The 12180-nt window shown below is 53.2% G+C and overlaps 1 protein-coding gene across 1 annotated transcript in view; it reads right to left on the reverse strand.

The window, feature by feature from the left end:
* The window catches only part of ZNF469 (zinc finger protein 469), a 228451-nt gene that overhangs the window by 40182 nt on the left and 176089 nt on the right, over positions 1-12180 (reverse strand). The window lies entirely within an intron of this gene.

Raw genomic sequence — 12180 nt, forward strand, 5'->3', positions numbered from 1 at the left:
CCCCTCACCCTACTCTGCAACAATACACACAAATCTGACATTCCAAGGCGCTGATGGAGTAGATGTCCAGGGGATTCTTGTCATGGAAGCGGAGCTTGCAGTCACACACCCTGGTGGCTTCCTGCTGGGCCACCATCCAGCCTGGGACTGGCCTCACTGAAACACACTGAGGAGAGGATGGAGCCATTTAGGTCCCTAGAGAGGGAGAGGCTCCTTTAAGATCACCTGACCAAGTGCTACATCCAACATATGAACCTAAGCTTCAGTGATTAGGGACCTGGCAGAGGCCCCCAAACCGGAAGAGGTTATGTTGTTGAGCTCAGCCAGGTTTTGTCTACACACCTGTAATCCCAGCACTCTGGAGGCAGAGGCAGGCACAGCTCTGTAAATTTGAGGCCAGCTTGGTCTACAAAGTGAGACCAGGACAGACAAGGCTACACAGAGAAACCCTGTCTTGAAAAATCAAACAAACAAACCAAAACAAAACAAAGATGTTTAGCTCTACCCGAGGACCTGAGTTTGACGGCCCACCAGTGGGTAAAAAGCAAGGTATGGGGTGCATTTGAAACCCCAGTGCTAGGGAAGCAGAGCCAGGTAGATCCCTGGGGCTGGCTGGCCAGGCAGTGTAGCCTACATGGTGAATTCCAGGGCGAACGAGAGACCCGGTCTCCCAAAATGAAGCGGACAGCATTTGATAAATGACACCTGCGGCCGATCTCTGGTCTCCATAGGCATGCACAGGCAGAGATGGGAGCTCACAGACCCAGGTCCACAAAGAGATAGGATCGTTGAGCCCTTTCCCCACTTGAGATGAACCAGGTCACTGACCACGGATGTGTGGGCTTCTCAACTGTAAAGGACCAAGTGAAGGCCCTTCACGGAAAGAGGCCCTGTCAGAGTGAGCCCTTCAACCGTCCCCCCCCCCCAACCCCCACAGTGGGTCTACCCGCTACTCTGAAGTTCCTGTTTCACTGCTCCTGGGAACACCTTTATCATGCAAAGCAAGGCTGCTTCCTGGGAAACTGAACAGCTCACCTGTGATCTGCTCTGAGCTGCAGGGAACTGCAGAGCAAAGTTGATCTTCCTGGGACTGCTCAGCATGGCAAGTGAGAGTGAGCCACAAATGGCTCCAAATGTGAATGGAGGCCCCCACCTTGCCCTGTACCCCAGCTCTTGGACTCTGATCACATTTCTGCAGTATCGTTCTGGGTCTGGGGACTCTGGATCTCCTGCTCCTCAGAAACACCCAGGAAGGGTCTGAGCAACTGTAAGAGAGGGCGTGCACCAGCACCCGGGCTTTCCAGTCCAACTGCTGGAGTCCTCACCCTGGAGACCTTGGAAAACATTACCTTCTTTCCCCTTTGGTGTCTGTTTTGACTTTAAGAAAGATCAGGATTTCAAAATACACCAGTGGGTTTGTGTGTGCACGGGCATATGCCTGTGCGTGTGTATGTGTATCTGTGCATACATATGCATGTGTGTGTGTGCACATATATATATGTGTGTGCATATATATGTGTGAAGGCTACAGACACAGTAGACAAGGTCACTGGTGCCTACATCTGTTGCCACAGCCATACTAGTGGATGGGCCCTGTGTTTCCTGGAGCCAGGCAGATGTGAGGCCTATGACTCTGCTCTACTGCCCAGGAGGCCATAAGCAAGGCAGGGTTCCTCTGTGCTGCCAGCTGCTGGCTCTTTCCAGGCTCCTGTGCTGTCTTTAGTCCTCTGATTGGAGGAAGCCTGCACCCTCTTCCACACCTACCTGTGACTGACTGGTGATGTTCAGGTTGGCACCGTGAGGCCATCATGATGCTGTGAGGCCTCAGTGTGCATGGGATGGCTGGGGCAAGGTCTCCTCTGGCTCTACACATCAGTCATGTGAGCACAAGAATACAGTTACGTGGCTTTTCAGGGTGACGGGGTCTTCATGGATGTCTTGGGCTTATCTCTAGTAGCTTTACCTCCTCCTGTCAGTTCTGAGCAAGGGCCAGGGTTCCTGACAGTGGAGGAGAGGCTAGGAACACACGTATACCTGATGGGCAGAAAAGAGGCTCCTGCAGAGCATGGGCCTCTCTGATCCTGCCTTCCACCCCAGCATGAAGTGTTTGGGAAGGGATGGGAGTCCTGAGCCTCTGTTCTCCAGGGCAATCGTGGCCCAGCCAGAGTGGCTAACTTGATTTGTCCAGCCACGTTGATAAAGTCCGGGTCTCTGGCCCTGACCAAGCCCCTACTTAACCTAGCACTGAAAACCAGCTCCGGCTGCCCTCTGGCAGAGGCTTCCTGGCTCCGGGAGCCAGCACTGCTCCTGAGTCATCGCCTTGACTTCTTCATGATGCAGAAACAAACCACAGTGCCAGCACAGGGCAGCGGGAGGAGGAGCAGACGCCTCTGGCAGATTCCAGGACCACACTGTCACCCGCCAGCAAGCTTGACCCTAGCTACCTCAGCCTGTGGTCAAATGTCTCTCTCTCTCTCTCTCTCTCTCTCTCTCTCTCTCTCTCTCTCTCTCTCTCACACACACACACACACACACACACCCTTGAAGGCCAGGTCTCCCTGCCCTACGTGCTTGCACCAGACACATTTGGGGGCATCAGGACACCAAGCATTGCAATAAGTGATGATAAGCGCCACCCATAGACCAGCCCCAAACAGAGGGACCTGAGCAACTGCAGGCCCTTTGGATTCCTCCCAGCATTTTCGAAGCCAGCTACTAGAGTGGAGAAACTGAGGCTGGACAAGGCAACCAGCCTACGCAGAAAGAGGCATGGGAGGTAGGTGGAGCACACTGGGCACAACCTTTACACTATTTTACCTGTCTTGCCTCCTCACCGAGGCCAGGGTAGACTGGGAACAGCCTGGGCCCTAGGCTTGGTGTCAAGCTTCCCTTGCCTTGGCCAGCTGAGCACCTCAGGTAGCAGAGAAGCCAAAGGGACAGTGGCACTCCTACCTCATGGGATGCATGCCTAGGTGGACGCACACTCTCTGTCTTGGGCCTGTTCCTCGTGAGGAGGATCTCTAGGAACCACCACCAGGCCAAGTGCCGAGTGGAGCATCTGTGGGGCTGAAGGGAAGCAGACTCACGTGCTCCAGTAGATCCCACTGGTAAATTCGGAAGCTCAGGTCTGTAGCCATCCAGAGAGTTCACTAGAGGCCCTGGCTCCACGCTTCCCCCACCTCCCAACCCCCACTTCCTGCCAGCTCTGTGTCCTTGGGGGAAATCAGCAACCTCTCTGAATCCCCACTTGCTCTTCTGGTTGGCAGCCATCTCGACAGCCCCTAGTCAGGAGGGCTGAGCTGCCAGACAGAGACCGTCATGTCACTGTCCTCACATGCCCTGCCATAGGCGGGACCCTGGGGTCAAGATCAGGAGGAGCATGTGGACCTCTTGAAGATGTGAGGTGCCAGCCCTGGCAACAGCTTTCTCTGATGCCCAAGGCTACCCTACCCTGGGCCTGAGTGTCTGGTCATGGCTGGAGCCAAGGTTCCCCCCCGGCATCCAAAAACAAAATACAGGCTCTGGGGTAGAGGAAGGAAATCAAATAGGAATGAATAAAGCCTCGGTGCTGCTCCCAGCTCATCTCCTAGCGCTGCGTATTATAAGGGGCCTGTTGTACCTTGAGTGGGAACAGGGAGAGGGGAGGGAGAAGAAAAAGAGGATGAAGAGAGGAAGGATAGTGGTGAAAAGGTTGGAGGGAAGGGAGGAAGGAGGGACTGAGGGATGGGGAGGGAAGGGAGGAAGGAGGGATCCATGGTCATACCACCCTGATCCCATCTGAATTCAGAAGCCATGCTGGTCAGGCCCAGCTAGGGCGGGTGAGTGTTGAGTGAATAGCTGCTGGGCCAGGAGACATTCCAGTCAGATGGTGGCGCATGACTCAGAGCCCTGAGCATGACTTTTTCTGCCTAGCTTCCAAGTGGTCCCATTTTTTTTTAAAAAAAAAAAAGAGGGGGCAGGCAAAGATATCCTCTCTAAGAGCGATTCAGACATGGACGACGCGTAGCTACCCATATTCACTTGCACGTGGCTGGGCCAGGCCACTGACCTTCCATGGCAGAGGCCTTCTTTCTGTGTGTGAGGCTCAGCAGCCTTTTAACCCCAAGTCTAAGGACTCCTAGGCTAACACCTACTCCTTCAGCAAACCTTCCCTCTGAGGTCCCACAGGGCTTCTCATGGGCGCTGCCTGAAGTCTTTGTCACCTTTTCTCCACAGGGGTGTGAAGGTCCCAAACACCTGCATGAACCCCTGGAAATTCCTTAGAAATGGCTGAGGCTGCTATGCTGCAGGAGCCAGGTCTGTGCCAGACCCTTCATTCTCTCATCCCTGGTAAACCCTGTTCCTGTGTGTGGGATAGGAGGCTGGGTCCCTAGAGGCCCTGGGCATTTCTAAAAGAAGCCAGAACTTTGCTGGAAATAAGCGTTTGTCAGCTCAGGGCCTGCCTCCTGGCTGCCCCTGAGCCCCTCTGAGTGTCTGAGCTACCATAGCGGCTGGTGGCTTAAGGCCAAACCACCACTATACTCTGTGGCCATGTGGCCTCAGTTTCCCCATCTGCCATGTGCAGGGGCCTATGGGGGGGGGGCTCTTCTGTCCAGACACCCATTCTGGAGCATCCCTGACTCAGCCAAGCACAGACCTTCGGGACTGCGGTTCGAATGAAAAGAAAACAGAAGCAGTGGACGGCAGCGGCTGCAGTAACCCAAGCCAGCAGCCAGGGCATGAATGGGCTCTTTCATGAGTCACAGCCAGAGAGAGGCCTGGCTGAGGCACCAGGCTGGGTCCAAGGAGTGGCAGTTCCTTGGGCAGGGAAAAGAGGGCCAGCAGCCTGGGGCCAGCCTCCATCCCTCCTCTGCATCCCAAGCCGGCTCGTGAAGGGACTTGGATACCAAACCATCAGGCCTTTATTTTTCTGTGATCCTGTGGCTCTACCTGTCCTTCTCTGTCACTCACTTGGGGTGCCAGGGAAGGCTTGTGTGGAAGGTCTGTGTGAAAGGCACTTTGAGGAGTGTTTTTGTTCATCTGCAGGGTGCCCACTGAGTGTGCAGACAACTGGCTCATTGAGGGGCTGCGGTGAACAGCAGCGTCCTTCTCTCTGCCACCTGGGCCTGCGTCAGCACCCTGAATGGCCTCAGTGTGCCCAAGCTGTCTTTTCCATACCTGGCCACGGACACTTCCAACATTCTTTTAGAAAAAAATGTGGCAAGGTTCCTGGGATCTTTCTCTCTCCAGATAACTTATCCACCCACGCCAGCCAGACTCAAGGCAGCCAGCACCTCTTTCCTTTGGCGACACTATAGAAAAACCAAGCTTCCGGTTTGCCACCTGCTGCTATAGCCTGAACAATGGTGCCCTCTGACTTTACCTGGATAGGATAGCAGTCAGCAGACTTCCTTCTGTGCAACAGTGAAGGCGGATGGCCTCAGTCCAGCCAGAGGCAGTGATTCGAGGGCCCAGAGTGTGCTAGGCATGTAGGATAGCCTGTGTTTGTTGAATGAATATATGAACAGAAATGCAAAAACAGGCAAAAGGAAACTAAGAAGAACAAGCTGAATCTTCAAGTAGGATTACGGACTCCACGGTGATAATGATGTAAGCTCTGGCCCCTGGGGCGCTTCTTGCCAAGACCTGGACCTAGGGGGCTGGAGAGATGGCTCAGAAGTTAAGAGCACTGTCTGCTCTTCCAGAGGTCCTGAGTTCAATTCCCAGCAACCACATGGTGGCTCATAACCATCTGTAGTGAAATCTGGTGCCTTCTTCTGGCCTGCTGGCATACATGCAGGCAGGATATTGTAAAAGTAATAAATAAATAAATAAATAAATCTTGTTAAAAAAAAAAAGACCTGGGCCTAGGAACTTGTCAATCTCACTGCCAAGGGGTCACAAGCTTGAGAGGCTTCAGGTTCAAATCCTAATACTGCCTTGCCTGCCCATGCCTCAGTTTCCCCACCTTGTCTGCAAAGGGAATAAGGACGACCTGCTTTGAGTACTCAGATGATGGCCCAGGTATATGTGCGTGTGCATGCATGTGTGTGTGTGTGCGCCCGCGCGCGCGCGTGTGTGCGGGTGCTTGTGCATGTATGTGTACGTGTGTGCGTGTACGTGTGTGCGTGTAGGCCAGAGGCTGATGCTGGGTGTCCTCTACCACTTTCTGTCTTAATTTTAGGCAAGGCCTTCTGCTGACCCTAGACTCGCCAATTGTCTAGACAGTCTGGCTGGTGAGCTGCAGGGAGCCCCGAGCCTGAGAGCGGCACTGTCCTCAGCTTATTCATTTTACTCACTGAGCCGTCATCGCCCTGGCTCCTTCCGTGGCTTTTGTGGGTGACTTGTTTTCTCTCCCACTCCCCACATTTCTACACTGGCCACAAACTAGAATTTATTATCATAAGAAGCCTCACGATGTCAATCACTCACCACGCTTCGGAGCCCATTTCAGCACCAAGCCCACCCTCACCATGCCGCCTGTCCGTGCACATAGCCCTGTTAGCGTGGCAGACATCAGGCTGTCTGCCATGAGGCCTCAGCGCACAGCGGCCAAGCCACCAACACTCTAGTCACGATGTGATTGCTAACGGGGGAGGGGGGTGTCACTCAACCAGACATTTACAGAAATGCTCACAGACTCCACAGGCAAGCCTTCTAAAGTGCAGACTGTAGGGCCACGTCCCCTCTCAGTAGTGCCACGTGGCTTCCTGGCCCCCACAGGAAGGACCCATTCTCAGCTGCAGTGGTCTCAGGATCATTTTCCTCACCCCAACTCAAGCTGCCTGAGCTGCTGTTTGTCACCCCAGCACTCCTTTGTCCCTTACTCCTTGGTGACTCTATGTTTCATGTTCCTCTTTCTTGGAAAATTCCCTTCATCCTACAACCTCTGCTAAGCTGGGAAGACTCTTACTTACTCTTCAGGACCCACACAGGCTACGGCCTGAAGCCGTCTGTGCCCCCGCCTCCTCGGCTGGACCCCAGGTAGTGCGCACTTCTGTCTACTCCACGGCGGAGGCCTGATTGTGAGCAGTTATTCACCACAGCCGAGAGGATCGGATCCACCTCGCCCCTCCGCACACCACACTCACTCCCGGGCCTGGAGTGCTCTCGTCAGGGACACTAGAAGCTCTTTCTCTCCTTTAAAACCTTCTCATGAAGACTGAACTACCAGAGAGCCCTCTGTGCTTGACCTAAAGTGGACACATCATGAGTGTAGTCATGAGGAGAGCGGTCCCAGCGCCTCAGGGACGCAGCTTACGCTAGGCTTTTCATATCTCAGACACAGAAACTGAGTAGGGAAGAAGAGATGCCACGGAGGAGGCACAGACAGGGTTCCTTCCCTGAAGCGGGCTTTATAAGCTCTTTAGACCAGAAGCCTCAAAATGCCACCTGCATGTCACCCTGTTGTCCCCGCAAGGGTAGCTCAGCATCCCGTCTTGATGGCAAATTCGACACTCTGTTCCTATCAGCCGGCTCTCCTGTACCCTTCTTATTTGACTACCCACAGCCTGCTTCCACAGTCTCACTGCAAGACCCCTTATAGGGAGTCTGTGCAATGGTGGCCAGGGCAGGAGGGCCACCCCTGCCTGCTGCAGCTGTGGAACTTGGCCAAGTTGCATTTCCCAACCTAGAAATTTCAGCCTTTTCATTTGAAAGGTAGGATTAACATAGAAACCATCTCAAAGGGTAGTCATGAGATTCACTGAAACAATACAAAGTGCTTATGAGTACCAGACACAGAGCCAGCAGGTGGTGTTTTCATCCCAATATGATGAAGGTGGTGAGGGGTAGAGAAGACGATGGTGTCGAGGTTGATGATACTGGTGACAATAGTAACAAAGATGGTGATGACAGTGATAATGATGCCAGCAATGATGGTGACAGTGATGGTGATGACAGTTCTGATGGGCAGTGATTATGAGGATCGGGGATTACAGTGATGACATGGTGATTGACTATGGTGTCGATAACGATACTGATGGGATGGGATGATGGTGATGATGCTTTTACTGCTGGTAATGATGGGGATGATGGTGAGGGGGACCACAGTGCTCCTGCTGCAGTGACTGACAGTGAGGGTATGATGGTGATGATGGTGGTGGTAGTGGTGACAACGTTGCTGATGACAGTAGTGGTTAGGGTGAGGATAGTGGTGGTGGTGATGACACCTGATGGTGGTGGTGATGGTGGTGGTGATGCTGGTGATGATGCTGGTGATGTTAGTGGTGGTGCTGCCGCCACTGGAGGAGGTGGTGGTGGTGACGTAAGGAAGATGGGGCTGAGGATGGCAAGAGGACAAAGGTGAAGGAGGTAGCAATAAGGATGTCCCAGAGCATTGAGACGTCCAGGGTCCTAAACTGAGCACTGCAAATAGAGAATAAGCAACAAGCAGCATCCAGTCATTAGTAATGTCACTGAGAAAAAACTAGGCCAAGGAGGACAGGCTACATGTGGCCCGAGAATGGGTGTTTTGTTGGCAGATTGATGCTCCGACTTACTTGTGGGAGACCTGGGCTTGAGTTCTGCCTCTGCAGAGCTTAGCTTGGGACCCAGAAGATCACCTCTCCTTGCAGAGATCATCACAATGATGGTCGGACCTGAAGGGCTTCTGTCAGAGGTCAAGGATGTGTTCCAAGCCACTGACAACTGCATCAGGTGAGAGGGGCGGGCCCTTGGCTGTGTGAGGGTCTCAGGGTAAGACTGTGTCACTGGTGCTCATCTTTTCTTTTCTTTTTTAAAAGATTTATTATTTATTATTATGTATACATAGCTCTGCCTGCATGTACATCTGCAGGCCAGAGGAGGGTATCAGATCACATTACCGATGGTTGTGAGCCACCATGTGGGTGCCGGGAATTGAAGTCATGACCTCTGGAAGAACAGTCAGTGCTCTTAACCGCTGAGCCATCTCTCCAGCCCCTGATCTTTTCTTTCCTGAAGAATGGTACCTATTAAGCAGTGTCTTCTATGCCTGCCTCAGGAGAGACCAAGCAGCTCAGTCTCAAGATTGAGATGAAGCAATATCTGTGGGATGTTGTAGCGGTTAGTTTTTGCCGCATAACAATCACTCCCACAACAGATGGCTATCCTATTGGCACTGCAGATCCACAGGGCACTGATAGTTCTCTGGTGTGGGTGGGTCTGGCTGACTGGTGCCAGCTTGCTGGGCCTGGGTTGTCTGTGGCTGATTCCTATCAGTTAGGTACAGATGCTGCCAGGCCCCATGCTTCATCATCCCATAGTTTTGGGGGGGGGGGCAGGAGGTCACACATCATTGTCCTCAAGACAGCTGTCAGCCCAGACAGGGGACATGTGAGGAATGTGAGAGGCCATAGCACTGTGGGCACCAACCCCCCTTTCAGTAGTTAAGTGAAATTGCATGATTTTCTCTAATATGTTGTTAAGGCATAGCACCACCTGCAGGCTGGTTAGGGCTAGAGAGGGAACAGTCACACCCGGCATTTTCTGGAACACTCAGAGATAGCTGTTCCATTCCCTGAACTCACTTTGAGGATGACACAGCTTGGTGATGAGGGGGACCAGCCACTTAACTCCTCACGACTCCAGGTTAGAGCTGGAGGCCATAGACAGGAGGCAGTCCATAGACAAGTGGCTTGAATAAACAGGCTGTGGCCAGAAATAAAAACAATGAAAGCCTGAAAGCCACGCCCCCTGCCCCCACTACAGTGAATAGTCCCCAACACATAGGAATAAAAAACTGTTATGAGAGGCATCTACACTGTTTTCCTGGACTGGGCATGGGACCCAGGGATCCCACCCACCAGGCAAGTGCCCTACCATGGCACTGGGCCCCAGTCTGGCACTACTTTTATTCAAAGGCAGTACGAAGACTAAAATTTACTCCTAGGAGTGGTAGGAATATTGTAGCCAGGTCAGCTGAGGGCAAGGGCTTCTGGGATGCAGAACCTGTCTGCTAGGCCCTGCTGCTGTTTCTAACCTTTGTGTAAATCACAGTGCTTCTGAAACAGGAAAACAATGCCAATAAAAGCAGCAGGCTTGGCTTAGAGCCCATGGGGGTCAAAGAATTATTGCCCAGGCTGGCTAGTGCCAGGACCCTGAGCGGCAGAGGCAGACAGACATGGCTTTAGAGTGTGACCAAACAGTGTGATGGCCAGTTTTTTGTTTTTTGAAGATTATTTATTTTATGTATGTGTGCTCTATCTGCATGTACCCTTGCAGGTCAGAAGAGGGCATCAGATCACATTATAGGTGGTTGTGGGGCCACCATGTGGTTGCTGGGAATTGAACTCAGGACCTCTGGAAGAGCAGACGACAGGGCTCTTAACCACTGACCCGTCTCTCCAGTCTTGACTGGATCTAAAATCACCTGGGAGACAAACCTCTGAGCCTGCTTCTGAGGGGGGTTTTAACCTGGGGAGACCTCAGTGCCGCAGAGCCATCCCTGGGCTGAGGAGAAGAGCTGAGTGTTGCGTTCGTCTGCTTCCTGCCAGTGGATGCCACGTGACCAGCTGCCTCAGGCTCCTGCCACCAAGTCTTTCCCACATGACTGATGGTCCCCTCACACTAGGGTGAGCCCGAATAAACCCTTCTCCCTTATGTTGCTTTGGTCAATCATGTCCCCACAGCAACAAGAATAGGAACGAGTCTGAGCAGCTTGCCTTTACTTCATGATGGCTCAGGGGTCCTGTGGCGGAGCTTCCTCACCCCTTGGCTCATGTCTACCGGGTGTAGCTAGAGTGAGCTTGCTTCATCAGCTGAGAATGAGGTCGGGGGAGCCGTCCCCACATTAGAATGGCTGTGAGGACCGTCGTGTGAATTTGTTTTTGTTTTTCCAGACAGGGTCTGTCTCTGTAGCCCTGGCTGTCCTGGAACCTCACTCTGTAGACCAAGCTGGCCTCAAACTAAGAGATCTGCCTGCCTCTGCCTCTGCCTCCTGAGTGCTGGGATTAAAGTGTGTGCTACCGCCGCCAGGGTCTTCTGGAACTTGACTTGAATTATCTAGCACCTCCTCTATGGGGGGCGGGTACAGGGCCACCCAGCAGAGGGCTACGGGATGACTTCAACTCTATGTTGCCCCCCCTGCCCCCATGGCTTGGCTGCTTCCTGCTAAGCAGAATGGCAACGGTGACCCCTGTCCTGAGCTGTCCCCCATCTTACAAACCAAAGCATGCCAAGGAACTCCTGGAAGGGGAATGTCACCTGCACACGGGTGCACATCAGGCTGGACACGATGATGCAGGCGGGGCAGAGGGAGCCCTGTGTTGTCCTGCCTACCTGGAAGGAAAGGTTGGCTTATAGTTGGAGCCAGGGGACTCTCTGGTTTGAGGGTCCAGGAGGATCCGCGATGCCACACCCTGTCCAGAAGCCCCAGCCACTCCACTTGCGAAGACTGGCTGCTCAGACCTCCTTCTGAGTGTAAGAAGCAATTGAGGCAGAGCCACGGCCACACCCATAAGCCTCCCAGAACCACGCCCACAGGCACATCCTCTACTACCAAGCTCTCCAGGGATACTCTGCAGCCATGCTTCCTCCTAGGCTGTAGCTCTGACTTAGCCAGATGCTCAAGACAAAAGGGCCACATAGAGCCTGTACAAGGGGTCTAGGCCAAGCCCAAGCCCAGGAGGATCCCTAGCTTTGTCCAGCAAGTACTGGGGCCTTTCGTTCTTTTGTCCGTCCCTGTCCTTGCTACCATGTATTCACATGGCTGTGACCTGCGCTTGAGCTAGCCAGAAAGTTACGGCTCCTCGATGCCCAGCTCCCTGCCTGGGCAGAATTGGGGCCATCAGCCGAGGGAGCAGCTTGTTTGTGTTTGACATAAGCCCCGGATTGTTCTTCTCTCCGCGGCTATTATGCAAAGGCAAGTCCTAAAATAATATTGAATTTCCTCTCATAATTTGGAGGGAGGATACTCATCCGGAATTAAGCTGGGACGGGGATGCTTTCATCTGTGGGCACAGGGGACTTGTGCGTGGACTCTGGCTGGGGGTAAGAATGCTGGTCTGTTTGCGCCAGCTCAGGTCCACTGAGTTCACCGGAGAGGAGCTGCTTGGGAGAGCTGTGCTCTTGTGTTTTCATAACTATGTGTCTTGGAAAGCTGGAGTCTTCATCGCATTGTTCTGAATTCCAGATGAGGACATGAGCCCCGGACCCCAGAGATCAGAGCCAGAGGCCAGCTGGTGGCCAGCTAGCTGTGTGTCAAGCCCAGGAAGGTGCCCC

This window comes from Acomys minous (assembly GCF_964271855.1).
Source record: "Acomys minous genome assembly, chromosome: 14".
Classification (NCBI taxonomy): Eukaryota; Metazoa; Chordata; class Mammalia; order Rodentia; family Muridae; genus Acomys; species Acomys minous.